Here is a 24,811-nt window from a genome sequence, read left to right as displayed (position 1 = left end):
ATAGAATAAGTTACTGTAGAGTCAAATTAACTAGGATTTTATGTTGATGTTGTCACAAACAGTATATTTTTCAGGTGAGAGATATGTCTCCTCTGGTCAAATCCTCTATTGTGCTTTAAGTAGTTAACACTTTCTGTAGAGTGATTGGCAAATAAATGGATCTTTTGCTATATAATAATGTTTTCTCAGACACTTTCCACCATTACTTGAACTGCTATTTCTGAAGTTACTTTCTTATTCTGTTTGAAGAAGTTCAATAACTGATTTAGCTAAGAGACCAACAATGATATTGTTGGAAATGAGCTCTTGATGGATGTACCCATATTTGCATGGTTCAGGGAGTACATACAGGTTGTTAATGAAGCTATCTGCAGACTCCCTTAGGAATTGGTATCTACTGCTGAAACATTACTCACTAGTATCCCACTTGTTCTTGAAGTGAAGTATTGATCAAAAGTTTTAATGAGGTTTCCAAATGTGATTTGTTTGTCTGTTTTCTATGTAACACTTGATCTCATGTTCTTCCCATATTGGTAGAGAAGTGTGATGTGTTTGTTTTGGTGAAGCTATTTGATGTCATATTTAATACAAATAATGGTACTTCATCCTGTAGTTTGTAACTTAATACTTATTGAGCCTTAGATAGATGATAGAGGTCTAAGATGAATGCAAGTTGTCCAAGGGTTGCATTATCACTATTGTTAGGCTGGTTATCCTGGAATTGCACATTCCAAGATAAAGGGATGGAAATTCCTTTGGGCTTGACTGTGGGCTGTAGTAGGTGCCATGCATAGCACCTAAGTCCCAAGCAGGATCATTAATTTTACTTGTATGAGCTGACTGCACTTAATTAGACCTTTAAGAAAGTTGCAATTTCAGGCCAGTTGCCTCACTGACAGTTACACAAAAGAAAGTTTCATAGCAGTTGTTGAAAAGAAACTATTAATTTTAACTGCCAAACATCTGTTTTGATCGAATTGAAGTGAAGAATCTGAAAGGCTCGTCCAATTGTAGAAGTTGATGGTCAAGAGTCCTAAACGACTAGAAGGTCCAAACAAGACACAGAACAATGCAAGTTCTTGGTACATTTTTCAATTAGATCATTAATCTTCTTGACTGAAGCCAGTTAAGAAAGCTTACTTCTGTGAACCGTCAGTATTTAAAAAGCCCTTTAAGCTATTTTGCTATAGTTGAAAAGTGTGGTGCCGGAAAAGCTCAGCAGGCCAGGCAGCATCCGAGGAGCAGGAGAATCGACGCTTCGGGCATAAGCCCTTCTTCAGGAATGAGGCTGGTGTGCAAAGCGGGCTGAGATTAAAGGTCGGGGGGGGGGGGGAGGAATTTGGGGGAGGAGCGCTGGGAATACGATAAGTGGAAGGAGGTGAGGGTGAGGGTAATAGGCCGGAGAGGGGGTGGGGCGGAGAGGTCGGGAAGAAGATTGCAGGTCAAGAGGGCGGTGCTGAATCTGAGGGTTGGGACTGAGATAAGGTGGGGGGAGGGGAAATGAGGAAGCTGGAGAAATCTACATTCATCCCGTGTGGTTGGAGGGTTCCTAGGCGGAAGATGAGGTGCTCCATTCTGACAATGGAGGAGGCCAAGGACCTGCATGTCCTTGGCGGAGTGGAGAGTTAAAGTGTTCAGCCACGGGGCGGTTGGGTTGGTTGGTGTGGGTGTCCCAGAGGTGTTTCCTGAAACATTCTGCAAGTAGGCGGCCTGTCTCTCCACTGTAGAGGAGACCACATCGGGTGCAGCGGATACAATAAATGATGTGTGTGGAGGTTCAGGTGAATTTGCGACGGATAGCTATTTGCGACGGACAAGCAATTATGCTATAGACTACATCTTGTTTAAGGTAGGTGTGTCTTTTTGGTTTTCCTCTACCATTCTAGAAGGCAACCAATTTTGTCAAGTCTGTTCAAAGAGATGTCAGTCAGGCAAGAACTGGTCAAGAGACAACTGGTAGATGATTTCATTAGGATCTACAAGCTCATGGTGGAACCAAAAAAGAAGAAACCATTTAATTTACCTATGTTTCCAAAAACGACTTGTTTCTAGTCTCGGCAGGATGGAAAATTGGCCAATCTTCTTTCCATTCCTGAAGAGAGTCCAGACAAGAAAATCTGTGAAGCTCATGAAAAGATGCAGGTGATGAGAAAAATAATGAGCAAAATGACTGATTAATGAATCAAAACATTAATGAATCTTTAATTGAAGTTGTTAAGACAGCAACACAGCTTGGCCACCAATTCATTATTGCAGATTTGAACTTGATGAGAGATGGTGAGAGACAGAAGCCCAAGGAATATTTCATTTTTGAAGGAAGAATAATCAGAAACAGTGATAGAGATCATGTTAGGTCAGTGGTGATCTTCAGGTGGCATGACACGAGAGCCAAACAGGTTGAGTTCACCAGCAGTAAAACTGAAGTGGGCAATTTGACACATCAGATGTAATCAGCAGTTTGGAATTGAAGAGTCTATATACTTCAACACATATTAGCCAGCCCACTGAGAATAAAGATATGCTCATGTGTTTTGAAGAATGACTGCTTACACTCTGTGAAAGACACCATGTGGTGGGATAACTGATATCCATAAATTTAGCACAGGGTAAAGAAGAAATTGCCTAATTCAGAAATCTCGAAAAAAAAAGTTTCAACAGGTAAGCTGTTTTCTATGTATGTCTTTTATGAGATTAATAATCTCACAAATGAACTTTATCCATGGGAAAGAGTTCCTCTGTGAAGGAAATTCAAGGGGTTAAAGTTCCTTCTGATGTGGTAAGGACTTAGTTCAATAGAAACAATGTCCTTTGTGAAGGACATCCAAGACCTAAAAGTAAAAAGTCCTTCAATGAAGAAAGACTTCATAGAGTCATGAACAGAATCAAGGTCAAAGATGTAATTAACTGTCAAATTCAAGGAGACTGCATTCTGGAAGAATAGTGAAACCACCAGAATACCTGAATTCATGAAATCAGAGACTTAAAGGATATTATAATGTGGAGATTGTAAATAAATATTTAAATGCACAAGGTTAGCTATGGAAAGAAAGCTTGGGGAGATGTTGCTTAGTTTTGTAAGCAAAAGTGAATTGGATACAACAATACCTTGGTAAAAACAATGACTGCAGATGCTGGAAACCAGATTCAGGATCAGTGGTGCTGGAAGAGCACAGCAATTCAGGCAGCATCGTCGGATGCTGCCTGAATTGCTGTGCTCTTCCATACAACAATACCTTGTCTGTTGCAAACAATCAATGTTCCATGCTATTGATGTGATCTGTCAGTGTTTGGGGCATATAGCATACATACCTAGCAACAAACTGGCACTGAAATTATTGTACAGCATTATTCATGTATGCGATAGGCAGAACATTTTAAATTTCAAAACATAATGTCCAACAGTAAATGCTATTTACTGATTGGACATTGTTCACTAAATGACCCCAAATGTGCGAAGAATTACGCTGACAACCAATTTAAGATTATCAAGTTTGCATTGTGCAATGCCTGTGTATGCCAGAAGCTCTGTGTGTTTACATATAGGATCTTGGTATTTGCAGGCAGAAAGAACATGTACGCATATTGCAGCACTTTCAATTTCGCAATGTAGGCAATAGCCATCGTCTTCTTCATTCCTCAGGGCAGTGCCTTGACAAATCAATTAACTTGCCTAATTTGAATTTAAAAAATGCTTGGCAGTTAGCTGACTGTCATCATTAACTAGTGCATTTTCCATGGCAATGGCACTACCAGTCAAAGTCCAATTGCCAACCAATCATCACTCTCTTTTCCTACAGTCTATAATGTTGCTCCCTTCACATTGGTGTCCTTGCTAATCTCCTAATGAGTGCCATATGAAAAGTCTTTTTTAAAGTTACTTTTCAGCAATAAACTACACCTTGTTTATAACTGTGCTTAGGTGACCTAATAGGTTTCCTCTACCTCTCAAGACAAAGCAAACCCTGTCTGTGAAAGGAGGATGGTGTCTAAAAATTTATTTTATGCAAGCCAAGAATTTAACTACCTTTTGTAAATTGGGACCAGAAGTCATCAGATGGAGACTTGGTTTACCTACACCAAGATTCGCTGGCAATTAAAATTTAGACTTAAGTTTCAGAAACACATGCTGATGGAACAGATGGCACTTTAACAGAACAGACCTGAATTCATTCATTTAGACATGATGCATTATCATAAGTGCTGCCTCCAGCTTTCTGCAGTGGCATCATTGAAAGTACAGGAAACCCAGAGTTCAAAGGAAATAACTCTTAGAAATCAGACTAATGAGATATGTCATTTTGAGTCAAAATGCTGCATTCAGGCAAAACTGAAAACATAGTAAGTGTGCTGTCTACCTGACAAGGGAAGTCATGCATGGTGTAAAGAGAGCTAAATCAGATTATATCATTAAAACTATACTTACAGTTGCTCTGAGTTCATTCATTGACTTTCATCTTACTTTGAAATCAGGTCAAATTTCTAAGATGAACGTGTCCACATCTGTTGGTTGCAAGGGTATTACTTTTGAGTGAATTTGTTCCAATCTCACTCCATGTGCGTATGAATGTATGACACAAGGCTACTCATAATTTGGGAAAAGGCTGTCAGAAGGTTGGCAGTCTGACACAGAAAGCCCATGAGGTTAATTGTGGGAAATGGAAGGTGAATGTCGTGAAGCAGAGGGTGATCCTCTGAGATTGGGGTCAATGCTCATCTTTGGGCAGTTTGAGAGAAAATTTAATCTGCAACTAACCTGCATTATTCCTGACTTGGGAATGCCTACTGCTGAAGAAGTGAAAAACTTTATCTCACTTCAATGAACATATCATCAGGCATATAAATTGTGTTAACAACTTTGTAAAAGAGCAAGATTAATTTCTTCCTTTTAAGACATGGATTTAAATTTTAACCTATTATTATCTTAATCTACTGATACCTACATGAAGTACATAGTTTTGAATGATCCTGCCTGAAAGTTTGCACTCCATGACATTGCTTATTTCAGCACTGAGGGAATTCAGAGCTGGAAGAACTGGAGGGGAATCTGCTTCCCACATCTTCAGATGTGATCTGTGCTGACGACATGGTAGGAAGGATGACAGTGGGGGTGACCCTGTGTGGGCCAGACACATGTATAATAGGCAGATTTTGCACTTCTCTTGTCAATTTGAATTCTGCAATTTATTCAGGCCCAATCTGAAACACCCAGCATTGAGTATGTATTTGACAGCAGAAAGGTTTCCTCCTCACCCGTCAGCTCTTTTTGAAGGGATCACCATGGATATTTCAACGAGGCACACGTTTGATTGCTGCAGGAAAGAAATGGAAGTCTTGTGCACATTGTTGTTTCAGGATTTGACTGACGTCCTTTCAGCTGGAAGAGAGTGACACTGGACATTTGAAAGGCGTGGTATAGATTTGAAACATTTATGATTATGCTATCACTTTAAGAAGGTTACTTTTGTCCAGGGTTTTTTGGAAGAGAGATTTTAAAGGCAGAGGTGCTGAACTGCCCAAGGAGCCAGCCTGAATCAGTGTTTTATTAAAACAGTTTAACAATGGAAGGGGAGTGGCCAGTTCTCCCAGTTCAAGTTCCAGTTTTATTTTTGGTGGAGCAATCACAAGATGGTTTGAGTACCAGAAGGGTGGCAAGCTTCTGCAAAGGATTCCTAACTGATTTTCTCTGAAATCTCTCTGGATATTGTTCCCTCCTGCCTCTAAGAATCTATGATGGAATTTACCTTTTTGCCAAACTATTAAATTCCCCTTTCTTTTGTCATGTTTCATCTATAGAGTTTAAATAAATTCTATTTTGTTCCAGCCATCACAACTGGAACATACACTTCACATCTACCTTTAAAATAAGAAAATGTTAGGGTCCAGGCTACCTTCCTAAAATATTTTGAGTGGGTCTGGCCTGGTCTAAAACACATTCCTGAACAGAAAGCTTACTGTCAGTCATGAGGCCTATAGTTGCAGTTCCTCAGGCTGAAGCCTGACAGAGAAATGGAGGAAGGACAGCAGAAGGACAGAGGGAATGGATGGATGATGCTCAACCTTATCCACAAAGGAACCTCAAGGAAACCTTCTTCTTGCTGCAACTTAGTCAGGAGCACTACCTACAGCAGCTACAGTTCTCCAGAGAGGTAGTTACTGAATTGTGCTACTTCTACATCCTGACTTACAGCTTTAGATTTAGACAAGGACAGCTTTGTGTCTGGCCATCAACATTACTGCCACCTTCAATTTCTACATCAGTTGATCCTTCCAGACTGGAGCAAGCAACATTGCGCATGTTTCTCAGTTCACATTACATCAAGGTGACAACAGCGACACTCCTGCTGTTTTCGGGCCAGTACATCAAACCAGAAGTTGGTTACTCAGTGGTAACAGCAATCTGGTCTATGAGTGCCTTATGACTCTCTTGCAATGTGACTACATATGGACAGTGCTGCTATAAGGAGAGCCATGCTGCAACTGCGAACATTAATTTGCCTAATACTACTTCCCCCAGTGATGGTGATGGTATTCAATTCATCCCTTGTATTATTTAGTATTAATGGGATATTCGAAGTGTCTTCCATCATAATGACTGATACAAAATATCTGTTTAACTTCTCTGTCATTTCCTTGTTCCTTACAGCTATCTCATCAGATTCATTTACTCAGGGCTATGTGCACTTGGACCTCCCTCTTCCTTTTATATATTTAAAGAAGCGCTTACTATCAGTCTTTATATTTGTCCCTAGTTTGCCCTAGTTTATTTCCTTTTTTTAAAAAAATCTTTTTAGTTCTCCTTTGCTGGATTCTGAATTTGTCCCAGTGTTAAGGAATATCACTGATTTTTGCCTCCTTTATAGACTTTTTCAAATTTATACTCTCCTTAACTTCCTTGATTGGCCATGGTTGGTTTATTACTCTCTTAGAATTATTCCTCCTTATTGGGAGATAAATTTGCTGAGAATCATGCGCCTCCTTAAATGTCTTGCATTGTTTGCTTACTATCTTTCCTGCTAATCTATCTGCCCACATCCAATCTTTCATCATTTCATTGTAATTCCCTTTCAATTATTTAAACACAGTTGTTTCCAACCCAAGTTACACTTGCTGAAACTGAAAAATAAATTCTATGATCTTATGATCAGTACTTCTGAGGGGACCTTTCACGCTGGGATCATTCATTAAAGTTGCCTCCTTACCCATTATCAGATCCAGTTCAACCTCTTCCCTGGTTGGTTCCATGCCATACTGGAGAGTGTGGTGCTGGAAAAGCACAGCAGGTCAGGCAGCATCCAAGGAGCAGGAGAATTGATGTTTCGGGCATAAGCCCTTCATCAGGAATGAGGCTTGTGGTCCGGGGGGACTGAGAGATAAAAGGGACGGGGGTGGGGTTGGGGGCAAGGTAGCTGAGAATGCGATAGGTAAATGAAGGTGAGGGAGAAGGTGATATGTTGGAGAGGAGGGTGGAGAGGATAGATGGGAACAGTGATGGACAGGTCAGGGGGCAGTGCTGAGTTGCAGGCTTGGGATAAGGTGAGGACAGTGGGATAGAGGAAACTCTTGAAATCCACATTGATCCCATGAGGTTGCAGGGTCCCAAGGTGGAATATGAGGTGTTCATCCTCCAGGCATTGGGTGGTAAGGGTCTGTTGATGGAGGAGGCCCAGGACCTGCATATCCTTGATAGAGTGGGAGGGGAGTTGAAGTGTTCTACCATGGGGCCATGGGGTTGGTTGGTATGGGTGTCCCAGAGAGGTAATCTGAAATTATCTACAAGTAGGCGTCCTGTCTCCCCGATGTAGAGAAGACCAACATCGGGTGCAATGGATACAGTAGATGACATTGGTGGAGATACAGGTAAATTTCTATCAGATGTGGAAGGATCCTTTGGAGCCTTGGATGGAGGTGAGGGGGAGATTTGGGCACAGGTTTTGCACTTCCTGCAGTGGCAGGGGAAGGTACTGAGAGTGGGGTGTGAGTTGGTGGGGGTCATGGACCTGACGAGGGAGTTGCGGAGGGAATAGTCTCTCCAGAACACTGATAGGGTTGGGGAGGGAAATATATCTCTTGTGGTGGGGTCCATTTGTATGTGGCGGAAGTGGCAGAGGATGATATGATGTATGCGGAGGTTGGTGGGCTGGAAGGTGAGGACCAGTGGGGTTCTGTCCTTGTTTGCATTGGGAGGGGTGGGGTTCAAGAATGATGGTGCAGGAAGTGGAGGAGATATGCTGGAGGGCATCATTGGCCACGTGGGAGGGAAATTGCGATCTTGGAAGAAGGGGCCATCTGGGATTTTGTAAGATGGAATTGGTCATCTTGGGAACAGATGCAGCGGAGGCAGAAGAGTTGGGAATAAGGGATGGCATTTTTATGGGAGGTAGGGTGAGAGGAGGTGAGTCTGGGTAGCTGTGGGTTTTGGTGGGCTTGTAGTAGATATCTGCAGTTAGTCAGTCACAGGAGATGGAGATGGAGAAGTCCAGGAAAGGGAGGGAGGTGTATGAAATGGTCCAGGTGAAGTTGAGGTCGGGGTGAAAGGTGTTGACGAAGTTGATGAAGTGTTCAACCTCCTCTTGGGAGCACGAAGTAGCGCCAATACAGTCATCGATTTAGCGGTGGCACAGGCGGGGGTGGTGGGGCTGTGGAGGTGTGTGTGTTGGTGCCAGTGTAACTGCAGAAGATGGACTGTTCCACATACCTGACAAACAGGCAGACATAGCTGGGGGCCATATGGGTGCCCATGGCAAACCCTTTCGTTTGGAGGAAGTGGGAGGATTGGAAGGTGAAGTTGTTAAGGGTGAGGACCAGTTCAGCCAGGCAGATGAGAGTGTCAGTGGAGGGTATTGGTTGGGTTGGTGTGAGAGGAAGAAATGGAGGACTTGGATGCCTTTCATTGTGGTGGATGGATGTGTACAGGGACTGGATGTCCACGATGAAGATAAGGTGAAGGGGGCAGGGGAAACAAAGATCTTGGAGGGGTGGTGTCACGAACGTAGGTGGGGAGTTCCTGGACTAAGGGGTCAGGATGGTGTTGAGGTAGGACGAAATGAGTTCAGTGGGATAAGTGCAGGTTGAGACAATGAGTCTACCAGGGAAGTCATGTTTGCGAATCTTCGGCAGGAGGTAGAATTGGGCGGTGAGGTTAGAGACAATGAGGTTGGAGGCTGTGGTTGGGAGATCCCCAGAGGTGATGAGGTTGTGCATGGTCTAGGAGATGATGGTTTGGTAATGGGAGATGAGGTCGAGGTCGATGGGGCAGTAGGAGGACGTGTCTGTGAGTTGGTGTCTGCCTTCAGCGGTATAGAGGTCAGTGCGCCAAACTACTACTGCAAACCCCTTGTCTGCGGGTTTGATGGTGAGGTAGGGGTTGGAATAATGGGAGTGGAGGGCTGTGTGATCTGAGGGTGGGAAATTGGAGTGGGTGAGGGGGGTGGACAGGTTGAGGCTGTTGATGTCATGCTACATCGATGACAGTATCGGTACTACCTCGAGCTCCCATGAAGAGGTTGAACGGTTCATTAACTTCATCAACACCTTTCACCCCAACCTCAAAGTCACCTGGACCATTTCAGATACCTCGTTCCCCTTCCTGGAATTCTCCAACTCCACCTCTGGCGACTGGCTAGCCACGAACATCGTCTCCCACAGCTACCTAGATTACACTTCCTCTCACCCTACCTCCGTAAAAATGCCATCCCTTATTCCCAATTCCTCTGCCTCCACCACATCTGTTCCCAGGATGACCAATTCCACCTTAGAAAATCCCAGATGGCCTCCTTCTTCCAAGATCGCAATTTCCCTTTCCACATGGTTGATGATACCCTCCAGCGCATCTCCTCCATTTTACACACCACCGCCCTTGAACCCCACCCCTCCCAACACAAACAAGGACAGAATCCCCATGGTCCTCACCTTCCACCCCACCAACCTCTGCATACATCACATCATCCTCTGTCACTTGCACCACCTACAAACAGACCCCACCACTAAAGATATATTTCTCTTCCCACCCCTATCAATGTTCCGGTGAGATCATTGCCTCTATGACTCCCTTGTCAGATCCACGCCCCCCCCACCAGCCCACACCTTACTCCTGGCACATTTCCCTGCCACTGCAGAAAGTGCAAAATATGCACCCACACCATTCCCCTCACCTCTATCCAAGGCTTCAAAGGATCCTTCCACATCCGACAGAAATTTACCTGTACCTCCACAAACGTCATCTACTGTATCAGTTGCACCCGATGTGGTCTCCTCTATCTCGGGAAGACAGGACGCCTTCTTACGGATCGTTTCAGAGAACATCTCTGGGACACCCGCACCAGCAACCTCACCGCCCCATGGTCGAACTCTTCAACCCTGCCTACCACTCTGTCAAGGACATGCAGGTTCTGGTCTCTTCCACTGCCAAATCGTTACCAATTGACACTTGGAGGAGAAACCCCTCATATTCTGCCTTGGGACCTTGCAACCACACAGGATCAATATGGATTTCAACAGTTTCCTTATTTCGCCTCCCCCCACATTATCTCAGTAGCAAGCCTCCAACTTGGCACCACCCTCCTGACCTGTCCATCACCTTTCCCATCTATCTGCTCTACCCTCCTCTCCGACCTATCACCTTCTCCCTCACCGTCATCTACCTATCGCATTCTCAGCTACTTTGCCCCCCTCTCACCCCCCTCCCATTTATCTCTCAGCCCCCCTGGCCCACAAGCCTCATTCCTGATGAAGGGCCTTTGCCCAAAACGTCGATTCTCCTGCTTCTCGCATGCTGCCTGACCTGCTGTGCTCTTCCAACACCACACTCTCGACTCTGATCTCTAGCATCTGCAGTCCTCACCTTCTCCATATCATATTGGTCTAGGAAACTATCCTTTATGTATTCTATGAATTTGTTGTTGTAACTACTCTTTGCAAGTTGGTTAATCCAATTAATATGAAGATTAGAGTTACCCACAAATATTGTTGTATTCTTTTTACACATTCCTGTTGTTTGATGATTGTTTTTACAGTGTGGCTACTGTGTGAGTGTCTCTACATTACTCCAGCCAGTGACTTCTTTCTATAGCTTTATTTACTTACACCCCATCGGACTGTACATCATCCAAGCAACGATCATCTCTCACAATATATATGCAACGCATATGCAGAATTTAGTGATTTTATGTGTATTTAATTTTGAATTTATGATTGCCTCATGTATGCAATTGTTCCTTGAAGGGCCTTACATCACCCACAAGATGATCCCACCTCCAGAAACAAAAAAAAAATTACTCAGTCCCTCTGGGTATACTGACAGCTGTACAGTTCAGATTCAGTTGAAGATCGGAGGCTTTTTCAGTCGCACTCAATAGAGTGAGTTAAGGTTTTGCCTGTTATTCCAGACACTTTCATGTTCTGTTTGGCAAAAGAGTACTACTGTGACGTAAGTTTTCAATGAAATGACAGTGTGCAAAAATGTATAGCAATGCTGCTGTGAACATCCAAATAAGCCCAATTTGATTAAGCACTAAGAGCCCAAAGGTATGTGTTCCAATGCACGAGATGAGTGTTTGTCCCTGAGCACTAACTGCCCTGGCAGCCGCCGTACAATGTAAGATGTCACTGAGCTGCAAAGTGCAGTATTGAAGTGCTGAACTGCACTAGAAGTTAATCCAAGATGTATATTGATGATAGAGCCAGATTGGCACTTTGCTGATGCTGAATTCTGTGGATAGAAGGTGCTGGCCATTACTAATCATAGAACATGCCATGAGCTGTTGGAGAATGCTGGCCAGCATGGATGTTGGCCAAGATGCAGAGGACACACTGGTGAGTTGTGGCCTTGGTGTAGTCGTTTCCCACCCGGACCTGGGAAAATAGCAACCTACAAATAACTGAAGCAATACTAGCTAATAATGAGATGTTACTACATAAATATCCAAGGAAACGCATCCTATCAAAAAGATGGGCAGAGGGGGCAAGGTTACTTTGTTAATAAGAAATGAAATTAAATCGATCGCAATAGAGTCAGAAGATGTAGAATCTGTGAGAAACAATGAAGGAAAAAAGACTCTGATGGGAGTTATGTACAGGCCTCCCATTGGTAGTCAGTGTGTGGGGCAGAAAATAAATCAGGAAATAAAAAAGGCATGTAAGAAAGGCGCTATTACAATAATCATGGGGGACTTCAATGTGCAGACTGGAAAAATCTGGTTGCCAGTGGATCCCAAGAAAAAGAATTTGTTCAATAGGTGTGAGATGGTTTCTTGGAGCAACTTGTGGTAGACCCCATTAGAGAACACGCCGTTCTGAATTTGGTAATGTGTATAGAGGAAGATTTGGTAAGGGAACTTAATTCACCCTGTAGTTTCAGAGAGTGAAGTTGGAATCAGATATAAAGGCAACACAATTACAGAAAAGTAATTACAAAGGCATGTGGGGAAGCTAGCCAGAACTGATTGCAAGGGGAGCCTCACAAGAAAGACAATGGAGCCACAATGGCAAGAAGTTCCGGGGCAATTTGGGAGGCACAGCAGAAATTCATTTTAAGGAAGAAGAAATGTACTAATGGGAGGACAAGGCAACTATGGCTGACAAGGGAAGAAAGGGACAACATTCAAACAGAAGAAAACGCATACATTGTGGTAAAGTCAGTGGGATGTCAGAGGACTGTGAGCCTTTATAAACCAGCAGAAGATAAGTAAAAAATCAATAAGGAGTAGAAGATGAAAAATGTGTAAGCAAGTTAGTAATAGAAAAGACGATTGCAAGAGTTTTTTAAAGATATATAAAAAATAAGAGAGGACATTGGACTGCTGGAAAAATAAGCTGGAGAAATGATCGTGGGGAACAAAGAAATGGCAGTGAAGCTGAATAGTCTTCAATCTTCATAGTGAAAGATACCGTAGTATTGGTGAATGTCATGAGAAGCAGGGGACAGAGGTGAGTGTCATGGCCATCATTATGAAGAAGGTGATGGGGAACCTGAAAAGGCTGATGATAGATAAATCACTGGGACCGGGTGGACTACACCCAGGGTTCTGAAGGAGATAGTGAGGAGATTGGTAGTGATCTTTCAGGAATCATTGAAGTTAGGGAGGGTCCCTGAGGACTGGGAAATAGCTGATGTAACAACCCTCTTGAAAATGAGAGTCAACCAGACCTGCCGACTGTCTTGCCATGTGACAGCTCCTCGCTCATGTCTTTGTATTACCTTTCTGTGATTGTGTTACCATTACATCTGATTCCAACTTCTCCCTCTGAAACTGCAGGGTGAATTCTATCATATGTCTTTGCTAACCTAAAATAAGCACAGTGGCACTAAATGATCTGGTGGCCATGAATGAGGGGCCAGTTGACAGTGTTCAGTGTTGATTGTTCATATTAGCATTTAAACAGTGAAAAGGAGTAGGCCTTTCAGTCCTCAAGCCTGTTCCACCAGGCATTAAGATTGTGGCTGATCTGACTGTGGCCTCAATTCCACATTCCTGCTATCCTTATAATGTTTAACAAGAACTTATCCAACCCTGTATAAAAAATATTGAACGGTTCTTGTTTCCACAGTCATCTCAGGAAGAGAATTCCAAAAGCTGAAGATCCTCTGTTTTAATTGTGACCAAATTTTTCAGCAGCGACTCCTAGTTCCTGAATTTTCGATAAGAACATCTATCCAACTTGTCAATACCCCTCAAGATCTTAAATGTTTAAATCCAGTCACTCCTTATTCTTCTAAATTTCAGCAAATATAAATCTAACATGTCTAGCCTTTCCTTATAAGACAACCTGCCCATTCCAGGTATTAGTTTAGTAAGCCTTGCTTCAAATGTGTTAACATTCTTCCTTTGCTAAGAAGACCAATACTCCCGGCAACTTTCACCAGCGCTCTATATAATGGAAGCAGAATCTCTCTATTTTTGTATTCAATGTTTGCCCTTCTTCTTGCCCTTTGTTCTCATGAGGTTCCATTGGGCGATGAGGTGGCAGTTCCTGTGTGTGACAAAGTGTAAGTGCACCTGGAGAATTGGGATCAGGGAAGGCTGTGTGGGTGGAAAGAAAGCAGTGCAAGGTCACAAAATCTGTGACTTGCATTTTAAATTAGGTTACACCATGAGGGTGAAATGATGAGGTGCATTAGACAGACTGTAAGACTGGAAGGTTTCAGCTAACTTAACGCAATGGGCTCAGTAATTGCTGGTCCTGTAATGTACACCACCATTTCCACCAAACAGCTAAGAAGATGCAATCAATCCTCTTCCCTTTGTTACCCCACCTTCCTCAACCCCCCGCCCCCGCCCATTATTCCTTGTCATGTGCTCTGTACCACGTTGTTGTTCAAGAAAGAGAGGCAGGTTGGCGAGTGCTTGGCAATGTGTTTGGGTAATTGAAAAACATAGAGAAAGTGAGGACTGCAGATGCTGGAGATCAGAGAAAAGAGTGTGGTGCAGGAAAAGCACAGCAGGTCAGACAGCATTTGAGGAGCAGGAGAGTCAATGTTTCAGGCATAAGCCCATCTTGAGGAATGGCTTATGCCCGAAACGTTGATTCTCCTGCTCCTCGGATGCTGCCTGACCGGCTGTGCTTTTCCAGCACCACACTGGTAGATAAACATGCCATAACTGATTGGTTAGAACTGTGTGGAAGCTGTGAGGAGTGGCTGTGATGACTGGAGCAGTGTTGAGTGTGTGAGGCTGAAGTGGAACATAAGTCCTGATTGCTAGAGACTGTTGATGGGTGAGTAGTGGGGTGTGGTGTACCACACAATATGTGAAGCTCATTGTACAATGAGTGGATAATCTCATTTAGAGGTGCATTCATGGAACGTAACCACTTGTGTGAGATGGTTGAGCTTTTTCTGGCAATGAAATCAGATTCTTGAGTCCAGACTCCTTGCATGAATTTCCATGGCTGTTTGCCACTATTCTCTTGAAAGTGGGACATGTGCTGTTGTGTTTTCAGCCACATGACATTGAGTCTACTGTACCAGCTGAATCATTCAAAGGCAATAGATTTGCATTGTGATCCATAACACCCACCCAAAAAAGTTAGAAAGTAACTTGTGAAGAATTGTACTAACTGTACATCATGTAAAAGGTTTAAAATTGAAGTTTAAAAACATCACGAACATGATCTCAATCTCCTAGACTTTATTATAAAGCCATCTGTGTTGTTGATGTTGCTGTGCGATCTTCAAACACAATCATTGGAAAGAGCACAACATCATTGTGATTCACAGATCACTTACAAGTGTGATTAACAATCAAAATAATTTGCAGTGAAGACATTCCTACACATAATATAATGTTGTGGGATGCTTAATCCACTTGCTGAGTAATGATAGAAGCAATGTTACACACTATTTATCATTCGTTGTTTTAATGAATGCAGAATACTCTGCAGACACATTTGCATTCTGCCCACTCAATTAGACAGAGGGGAAAAAAACATATCTTGCAGTTCTAATCCTTTCTCAGAAGGATCCAAACATGTGGAATGAAAATATCGTTATGAGTCATTGATACCCATTCATTATCAAATTTTACAGAAAGCTTCTGGTTTATTATTTCTTTTCCATGATGCAGTATTTAAAACTGAAAGTTAATGATAAAAATAAATATGTAAAGTTCCATCACCAATTCCTTTTTGGTCAAACAACTTTGAGACACCACAAGCACGTCATCACTAATGTTAGGAGCTTACGTTTAATTGCTGCTCTGTAGAGCTAAAGAATATGGTATTTTTGAGAAAAAATCATAAAGTAAAGCACAAACTTATGTCAATAGGGCACTGTTATAATTGTAAATAACTCATCAAGTTTTCTTCAATTGCACCTCTACCTCCAAGAAGGACAAAGGAAGCAGTTGATTAGTGCATAGCTATCAGTAAGGTCCCATCCAAGCAACAAATCATGGCTTGGAACTATCCACTGATCCTTCACAACCACTGAGTCAAAGACCTGGCATTTCCTTTCACATAACACTGTGGGTATTCCTTTCCCTGCATAGATTACAGTAGGACAGGTAGCAGCTCACCACCACCTTCTGAAGAACAATTAGATTAGATTCCCTACAGTATGAAAACAGGCCCTTTGGCCCAACAAGTCCACACCGGCCCTCCGAAGAGTAACCCACCCAGACCCATTCCCCTACATTTACTGCTGATTAATGCATCTAACACTATGGGCAATTTAGCATAGCCAATTCACCCAATCTGCACATCTTTGGGTTGTTGGAGGAAACCAGAGCACCTGGAAGAAATCCACGCATTAGGTGTGGGTAATAAATACTGACCCAGCCAACAATGCTCAATCCTGTGAAAGAATCAACGTATTCATTGAATATTTCCACCACTGCCTGTAATAAATGATTTGGTGCCATTTTACTACACATAGGCTAACATGCAATACCTCAAATCAAAGTAAACAATAACTTGACCACAGCGTTTAGGAGGGGGATACTTTGGTAAAGAATTTCCTTTTTCTCAGCAATACTTAAGTTCTATATTATCAAGCGAGTATTTGTAAAGGATGTGTTTGATTCCTCTTGAGTAAGAGAGTGATCTCCCTTGGTATCTCATTAATAGCCCATTAACAAGTATTGTAACAATATGAACATTGGGACATTGTATAGAATGTCAAATAAAACAGGTATATGAAGATGAAAAATGGCTTTGCCAAGTTATGAATATCCATTATAATGAGGGTTAATGGAGATCACCAGATGTGACTATTATATTTCTGTGCCCTCACATGAAGGAGACAAGCTCAGCACCATAAGAAGGCAAAATTGGACTCTCCAAGAAATCTGGCAGTCTGAAGCCAGAGACGTCTCTGCGTACTCACAATAGTCCAATTGTAAATAAGTTCAATTACATGGAATGTCTCCTAAAAGAACAAGTACTTCTACAATGCAGCTAAAACCCTCTTGTCAAATTTCCTGCTGTAATGGGGAAGAGGCGAGTATGAAGGGTAGGTTTTTTGAGGAGTCAGAGCATTTAAAAACCATGGTCGGATTGCCCCCATTTCCACCTACTCCAGTATTTTCCTGGCATCTGGCTCTCTGGTAGTGAGCCCATGCCTCATTGTCCTGACATGGTTAACTATTATGGGGACAGCATGTACCTATACAGGGCGTACTCTGCCATATTTGGAGAGTCATGCCAGCTTCTCCATAACTCATGGTTCATAGCCCTTCAAAGGAGTCATGAACCGTAGAGTGGATTTGGGAATCTTCTGAAAGCTACATTTCAAAAGGTCTGAAAGATGCTCTCCATGTTCCTTCCATTGCAACTCAGAATCAACTCATACTGCAAGTTACCCTGCATGCTAACTAGTTGTCCTTCCATGCCCATTCACTTAATATATATTATGTACAGAGCTAATGAATCCTACAGTAATACTGACATACACAAAATTGTTTTGAAAAACAGCCTTTCATTTTTTATTGAAAGAAAACACTGATGCTCCTGTTACCTTATAAATATTGCAATTAGCCAGACCATCAATAATAGAAGCTTGAAACTCTTGACATTGCTTAACTTTGTGCAAATGAAGAATGAAAGATGGACAAAAGAGAGCACAGGAAAATAACTCGTTATATCCGCACCGAAAAGGTAATCAAGCAAAATCAAGCATTTTATTTTATTTATTTATTGTCTGGTGTATTTTGTTCAAAAGTACAATAAAGGTGTTGTATAGTGTTGCCACTCTTCATGCCATCTGCTGGGCTCACTCGCTATTTCTAATGTCGCAATGTTTTCTGCACCTATGTAAATAAGCTCACTTTTTTTTTAAAGAGACTGGGATTGATTAGTCAAACAGACAAGTCTCAGTGAGAAATGGGGTGGCTAGTGAGGATGGGTAGTGCCACAGCTATGTTGGCAGCCATTGCTGAGAGCTGGTGAGGATGGAGGGAGGGAAGTCCTTGGTAGTTCAAAGAGTACTTACAAAGGGAGTCCCTACCAGACCTCAGTGGGGAGACCACTAGAGTTTTACTGGCAATCGCTGCAAGCTGCAGAGGCACCTCTCCCTGCACTGGGTAAATAATCAGCAGAGACAGGCCAGATCCTTAACTAGCTACTTCTGTGACTCAGTCAAGCTGCCCTGGTGACTTTACTGTTGCTAGCAAAATGGCATGGTAGTGGGAAAGTGATGGGCACACTCCCCACTGCTTTCTCATGTCATTGTGCCAGCCTTCCTGCTTTCTGGTAAAATGCAGCCCAGTCTCTAGTTGATTTTTGTTACATTTGCTTTGCTGACGCTAGGTTCAGGTACTCAGCTTCCGAGGCTTAAATGTTGTGAATTTAACTGAGGTTTAATGCTTACTTCACTCAGCACATTGCAATAATACTCAGACATTCCTATTCAATACATTTTTAATCTGCAAGCTCAGCAGCATCGTATCACTAATTCTGACATACCCTGATTTCTCTCCAACCTTTTTAGGCTTGATTATGTTAGCTTTGTGAAGTTTCTAACTTAAATAAAAGATGAGGAAGTGGTGGAGGCTGGTACAATTGCAACATTTAAGAGGCATTTGGATGGGTATATGAATAGAAAGGGTTTGGAGAGATATGGACTGGGTGCTGGCAGGTGGGACTAGATTGGGTTGGGATATCTGGTCGGCATTGACGGGTTGTACCGAATGGTCTGTTTCCATGCTGTATATCTCTATGACTCTATAAATTGATGTCAATATGATACATGAGTAACCTCACAGCACATTAGCTTATAAGTAACTTCTGTACATACAAGGGAAAACATATCCTTTATATTGTAATATGTCATATCTGTATATAATGTCACCAGATAACTTCTAACTTTGTTTGTTTAATGATTTTTAGATGTTCTTTACTCCTCTCTATGGTTTCTCACTGTTTCTCCTTTGGCCTTCTTATTTCTATGTAGTCAGTTAGCCAGGAGACACAGGGGACTACAGATGTGACTGCATCAATTGACAATACACTGCAAGTTCTCCAAGTCAAGAGATAAGATATTTTCCTCAAACCATATCAGCTACTTGTGATCGGTTTTCATCAAAGGCATCAAAGCAGCTCTGGGTGTTTTTGAGAAGCAGAATTTCAGATATCATGCTGACCACAATGAAGAGACTTTGATGTATAATCTTCACATCTTTGAAGTATGAACTGGGATTGCATGATTCAAAACTATCATGTTTGAACTATTGCTTAAACCTCTTCTAAAAAATATAAAGCTAAAATTACCAACATAAACGGAAAGTGCAGTAGAAACTCAGCAGGTCCGGCAGCATCCATGCAGAGAGAAACGGGATTGACATTTTCAGTTCAGTATAACTTGAATTTGAGATTCTTCAGCACTTTTTACTGCAGATTTCCAACATCCACAGTAATTTGCATTTATGTGAAAATGCTGGTCTCTTGTGCATTAATGATAAAAAAAAGTTAAGTTGTTGCTGACCAGAGAATATTAGATACTAACTGGAAATGCTTGACCCTGAAAATATGAGGCAATAAATATCTGATAAACCAAAATTATTTAGATAGTTCAATTGACAGATGTAGTAGGGAAATTATGCAGAAGTCAAAGTGTGCCTTTTTATTAAATATCCATGTGCACAGCAAGAAAAATAAAACAATTGAGTTAAAATTTGCAGAGGGTGAAGAAAGTCAATGAGTTGCTGGAATGTATAACTAATACCTTACAAACCTAAGGGAATGTTGCTGACGTTGCTGAATAGATCCACTTACAAGTTTCTGTCCAAACCATCCTGACTTGTAAGTCATAGAGTCATAGAAATGTACAGCACGGAGACACACCCTTCGGTCCAACTCGTCCATGCCGACCAGATATCCCAACCCCATCTAGTTCCACCTAGCCCATATCCCTCCAAGCCCTTCCTATTCATATACCCATCCAGATGCCTTTTAAATGTTGCAGTAATACTAGCCTCCACCATGTCCTCTGGCAGCTCATTCCATACACGTTCCACTCTACGTGTGAAAATGTTGCCTCTTAGGTCTCTTTTATATCTTTCCCGTCTCACCCTAAACCTATGGCCTCTAGTTCTGGACTCCCCAACCCCAAAGAAGAGACTTTACCTATTTATCCTATCCATGCCCTTCATGATTTTATAGACCTCTATAAGGTCACCCTTCAGCCTCCGACAGTCCAGGGAAAACAGCCCTCGCTGATTCAACCTCTCCCTGTAGCTCAAATCCTCCAACCCTGGCAACATCCTTGTAAATCTTTTCTGAACCCTTTCAAGTTTCACAACATCCTTCTGATAGGAAGAAGACCAGAATTGCACGTAATATTCCAAAGTGGCCTAACCAATGTCCTACACAGCTGCAACATGAATTCCCAACTCCTGCACTCAATACTCTGACCAATAAAGAAAAGCAATGCCTTCTTCACTATCCTATCTACCTGTGACTCTACTTTCAAAGAGCTATGAACCTGCACTCCAAGGTCCCTTTGTTCAACAACACTCCCTAGGACCTTACCATTAAGTGTATACGTCCTGCTAAGATTTGCTTTCCCAAAATGCAGCACCTTGTATTCATTGCTGTTCCTTCCGATATCATTATCTCTGAATCAAAATCCAGGAAATCCTGTGGGGTTACGTATACCAAATAATTGGCAGTAGTTCAACAAAGTGGCACGCCACCACCCTCTCAAGGGCAAACACGGATGGGCAATAAATGTTGAGTTAGCCATTAAAGCACACATCCCATAAATAAATGAAAATAATCAGGGATGGGAGAGAAATATTAAACTGGCTAGTGATTCTTGTGGTTTGTGAATTAAGTAAATTGAAAAGCTATTTGTGTGTTCAGTGCTGTGTTCAGTTTTTGGTATTTCTGTTATGGAAAATATAAAAGTTATTAGAGACAGGCTACATTCTTGGTGGATGAACTTAGTCCATGTTATTAGAAAGCATTGTCTTGTAGGATTTTACTTGTTGGTCAGTAGTTGTATTGGAGGAAGGGAGTACTTGTCACTGGGTTCAGAACATTAGGATACAGGTTATGGAAACTAATTTATTTTTGTTGGCCACAAGATTTGAGAAATTCTGTTTTAAAGTCAAAACGCAAATAGAAAATGGTTGTTTGCAATATTTTGGCAAAACTGTGATAAATATTGAAATTGATGTACAAGAGAATTTTTTTCATATTCATTAGATATGGGTGTTGCTGGATGGACCAGCATACTCATCAGATCCTGAAACAAAAAGGCACAGCAGGTTTAAAAAAAAACTTGGATTCCTATCAAGAAATGGAATAAGGGGATATAAATTCAAGAATCACAGTAATGGAATATATAGGAAGTTATTAAAGGTAGACAAAGAGCGCCAGTAATTTTATCCCTCCCAAAGCATCACTTTGTTATGCGATGTGTTAAAGAATATTTGGCACCACAACTATCATCCATCACTCTCCATCTTGACACTTCTTCAGGTCTGCTCATATCATTTCTAGCAGGTGCATTGCTTGCAAAAATCCAGGGATGATTGAAAGTAATCAAATAAGAAGGTTTGCCATTGTTTTTTTGATCATGTTTGGAAAATCAATCCGCATAATATCACTTCTGGAATGAACAAATCAAGTACTGGATAATGCATTGCTACATTATCACACGGTACATCAAAAATCTCAAATTGTTTCCCTTCAGTTATGCTTCTTGGTGTGCAAAAGTTGACACCTTTAAGTGAGCCCTTAACCTTTTTATCCCACACAGCTCAGGAACAGTACTGAATTTGTCCTCATACTATGTTTTACTTCATTTGTTCTCAAGCTGAAATCCATGGGGTCCGCACACTGTTCCAATGTTTCTGGGCTTTTGCTACTTTACAACAGTGTCAGAGGGACATCTGACAGTAATAATAATATGCTGCACATATATTTGCTCTGATTTAATTTATTTATTGTCACATGTACCTTGTTACAAAATACAGTGAGAAGTATTATGTCACCTCTCTCCAGCGCCATCTTAAAACATAGAACAACAAATAAAAATATGGACTATAAAAGCAGAAAAATGAAGAAATAAAGAAAGTGTCCAACTTTCTTATTAAATGGTTTAACTCAGACTTGGAGCTGGTGGCCAGGCATAAGTCCCCTTTGCCATGTGGCCGCCGCTGGAACAGAAATCACTCTTCAGTGCCATATATTTGAATAGAATTAGTCGTATAATGATTTATAATGGTAAATGTGAAAGAATCTCCTGTTGATCTGGTAACTTGAGGACTGGATAATTTGAAATTAATTCTATAATGACTCCATGATCATGACTGAAGTAAGCAGATGAATAGCTGCTGAATGAAGGTTTGTTGCACATGAGAAGAGGGGAGGAGTGAAGTGTGGCCACTATTGCAGTATAGTGTAGGCTGACTGTTTCACCTAAGAGTGGCCTTTGCACTGACAGGCACCAAGAGAAGCAGACAATATCATTAAAATATTATTTGACAATAGTGTCTGAGTGCTGCTATTTTCTGCTATCCTTCAGTTTTGATGTGAGATGGAGATGGTAGAAATCTTAATTTTTAATGTAAAAAAGTTGCTGACTTCTATGAATGATTTGGAGTTCTACAAAGGCAATGTCAAATGGTCCATGCTGTTTGTGGCACTACTTCTGGAACTGACAAAATGAGGAAACCATATCAATTGTCAATCTGCCAGCTCTGAAGCTGCACTGAGACACTTGCATTACATTAACATCTGCAATTTGGTCAGAGCCAGGCAAACAAATAGCTTCCCCACAATACTTAATTTAAAGATGTGTAATTAATTGTTACAGTCACTGGGACCTCCTTTGTTTTGCTACAACATGACTATTTTTACATCACCATTGTTTTCAGGCGTGGCTTTTTCCTTCCAGTGGAGTTACATAAGTTCATGAGGATTATGTGGCAAGACTGGTTGTCTATTTTTGAAGATCTCGGGTCAATTGTCAACTTTGCTGTCTAGCTCCTTCTTGATGGGAAAGTCTGGAATGGCACTGAGAGCTTCCTCATTGACAATATTTTCCCATGCTTAAGATTCGATATACTAGTTACTCACCTTGCCACCTGCTGCTACAATTCTGGTTTTAGAAACCTGTTGGCTTCTTGTTCCTTTCATACATCCCTCTCAAATCCCAGGTTCAGCAGCAGACTATGCTATTACAGAGCTTCAGTATTAGTCACAGAGTTATAGAGTCATATTGATTGGGTAGTGTCAAGCAGCTTGCTGAGACTTGAATGTGGCAGCTCTGAGAGTATCGAGATTTGCTTGCAGCTCACGAGGACCATGGCTTAGCTACAGTAATTGGTTCCATTTCAATTCATTAAAGCCTCAGAGCAGTCAGTATTGCTTTGACCTCTTTTCTCATATGTAGTGAGTGCAGAGCTGGCGATATTATTGTGCAAATGGCCCCAGTTTGACATTGTACCATGTCCTTCTGCATCATCCACAAGAAAGGCTTGATCAAGGATCTTGAGGAACTGCTGGATCCTTTCTGGGTTAGTGGCATAGTACTAATCTGAGCATGACACTTGGATTGACATAGGGTCTTTGGTAGAAGCCTGGCACTGACTACTCCTTGGCATGTAGACAGTGTCTGAGAATTCTGCTGATCAAAAGCATTGAGTGTCTCTTGGGTTGACCTTCGGCTCCTAGAGTGGTGATTCCATTTCTGGGTACAGGTGGACATGAGGGTAACTGGGCCCACATTTGTTGACAGTGAAGAGTAAAAAAATCTCTCTGAGCCTCTGGGGCGTTCAAATATCACAAGTAGGGTTTTTAAACTCCAGAAACCTGCTCCATTCTCATGTGCTGTCTCCTGTATTTATCCCTGCAGAGAAAATATAGTGTTTTACTTTAGGAGAAGGGAATGAGGAACAAAAGCAGGCCTTTCAGCCCCCGATGCCTTCTTCACCATTCAGCTGATCTTCTACCTGGATATCGTTTCCCCACACTATCACCGTATCTCTTCATGTCTATAGTATCAATCTTTCAATCTCTGTCTTGATCATGGGCCTGCATTTGCCTCTGGGATAGACAATTCCAAAGATAGCTTACCTCAAACCAATTCCCCCTCCCCCCCAATTATGCAAATGAAGAAATACCTCCTCATCTCTGTCTTAAATCATAGAATCCCTACAGTGCGGAAGCCAGCCATTCAGCCCATCGAGTCGACACCAACCCTCTGAAGAGCTTCTCACCCAGATCCACCTCTCCCCATCCCTGTTACCATGCATTTCCCATGGCCAATCCTCCTAACCTGCACAACTTTGGACTGTGGGAGGAAACCAGACCACCAGGAGGAAACCCATGGGGAAAATGTGCAAACTCCACAAAGACAGTTGCCTGAGGGTGGAATCGAATTTGGCTCGCTGGTGCTGTGAGGCAGCAGTGCTGACCACTGAGCCATTCTGCCACCCCCTAAATGGCCAACCTGTTATTATGAGATTGTGACATCAGGTTCTAGACCCACAGACCTGATAAAATATCCTTCTTGTATTTACCCCATTATACTTTAATACTTTTGCATGACTTTGCATTACTGTGATTGCCTGTCATTCTCCTAAACAGGCTGAGTCTCTTCAATCTCTCTTACCACCAGGGGCATCAATGTGGTGAACCCTTATTGCATTTCCTCCACAGCATACAACACTGCAAGTGCAGATTCACTAAAGTTCTATACAATTAAAGTGAGATTTTCGAAAAACATCTCATATTAAGGCCAGCATACCATTTCTCTTCCTACTAGCTGCTGCACCTGCAAGTTAACTTTCAGTGACTTATGAATAAAGACACTTCATTTCTTTTGAACATCAACATTTCCCAACTCTCAACTTTGAAGTAATACCAACCA

The 24,811-nt window shown here is 41.9% G+C and overlaps 1 protein-coding gene across 4 annotated transcripts in view; it reads left to right on the top strand.

The window, feature by feature from the left end:
- sgcd (sarcoglycan, delta (dystrophin-associated glycoprotein)) overlaps positions 1 to 24,811 on the top strand; it is a 190,111-nt gene that overhangs the window by 52,262 nt on the left and 113,038 nt on the right. The gene's annotated exons all lie outside the window — the stretch shown is intronic.

Source organism: Chiloscyllium plagiosum, unplaced genomic scaffold (genome assembly GCF_037043375.1).
Source record: "Chiloscyllium plagiosum isolate Xiang-an unplaced genomic scaffold, Cpla_swu_hap1 HiC_scaffold_16, whole genome shotgun sequence".
NCBI classification, from domain to species: Eukaryota; Metazoa; Chordata; class Chondrichthyes; order Orectolobiformes; family Hemiscylliidae; genus Chiloscyllium; species Chiloscyllium plagiosum.
The sequence above is the reverse complement of the archived record's forward strand: the minus strand, read 5'-3'. Positions and strand labels throughout refer to the sequence as shown.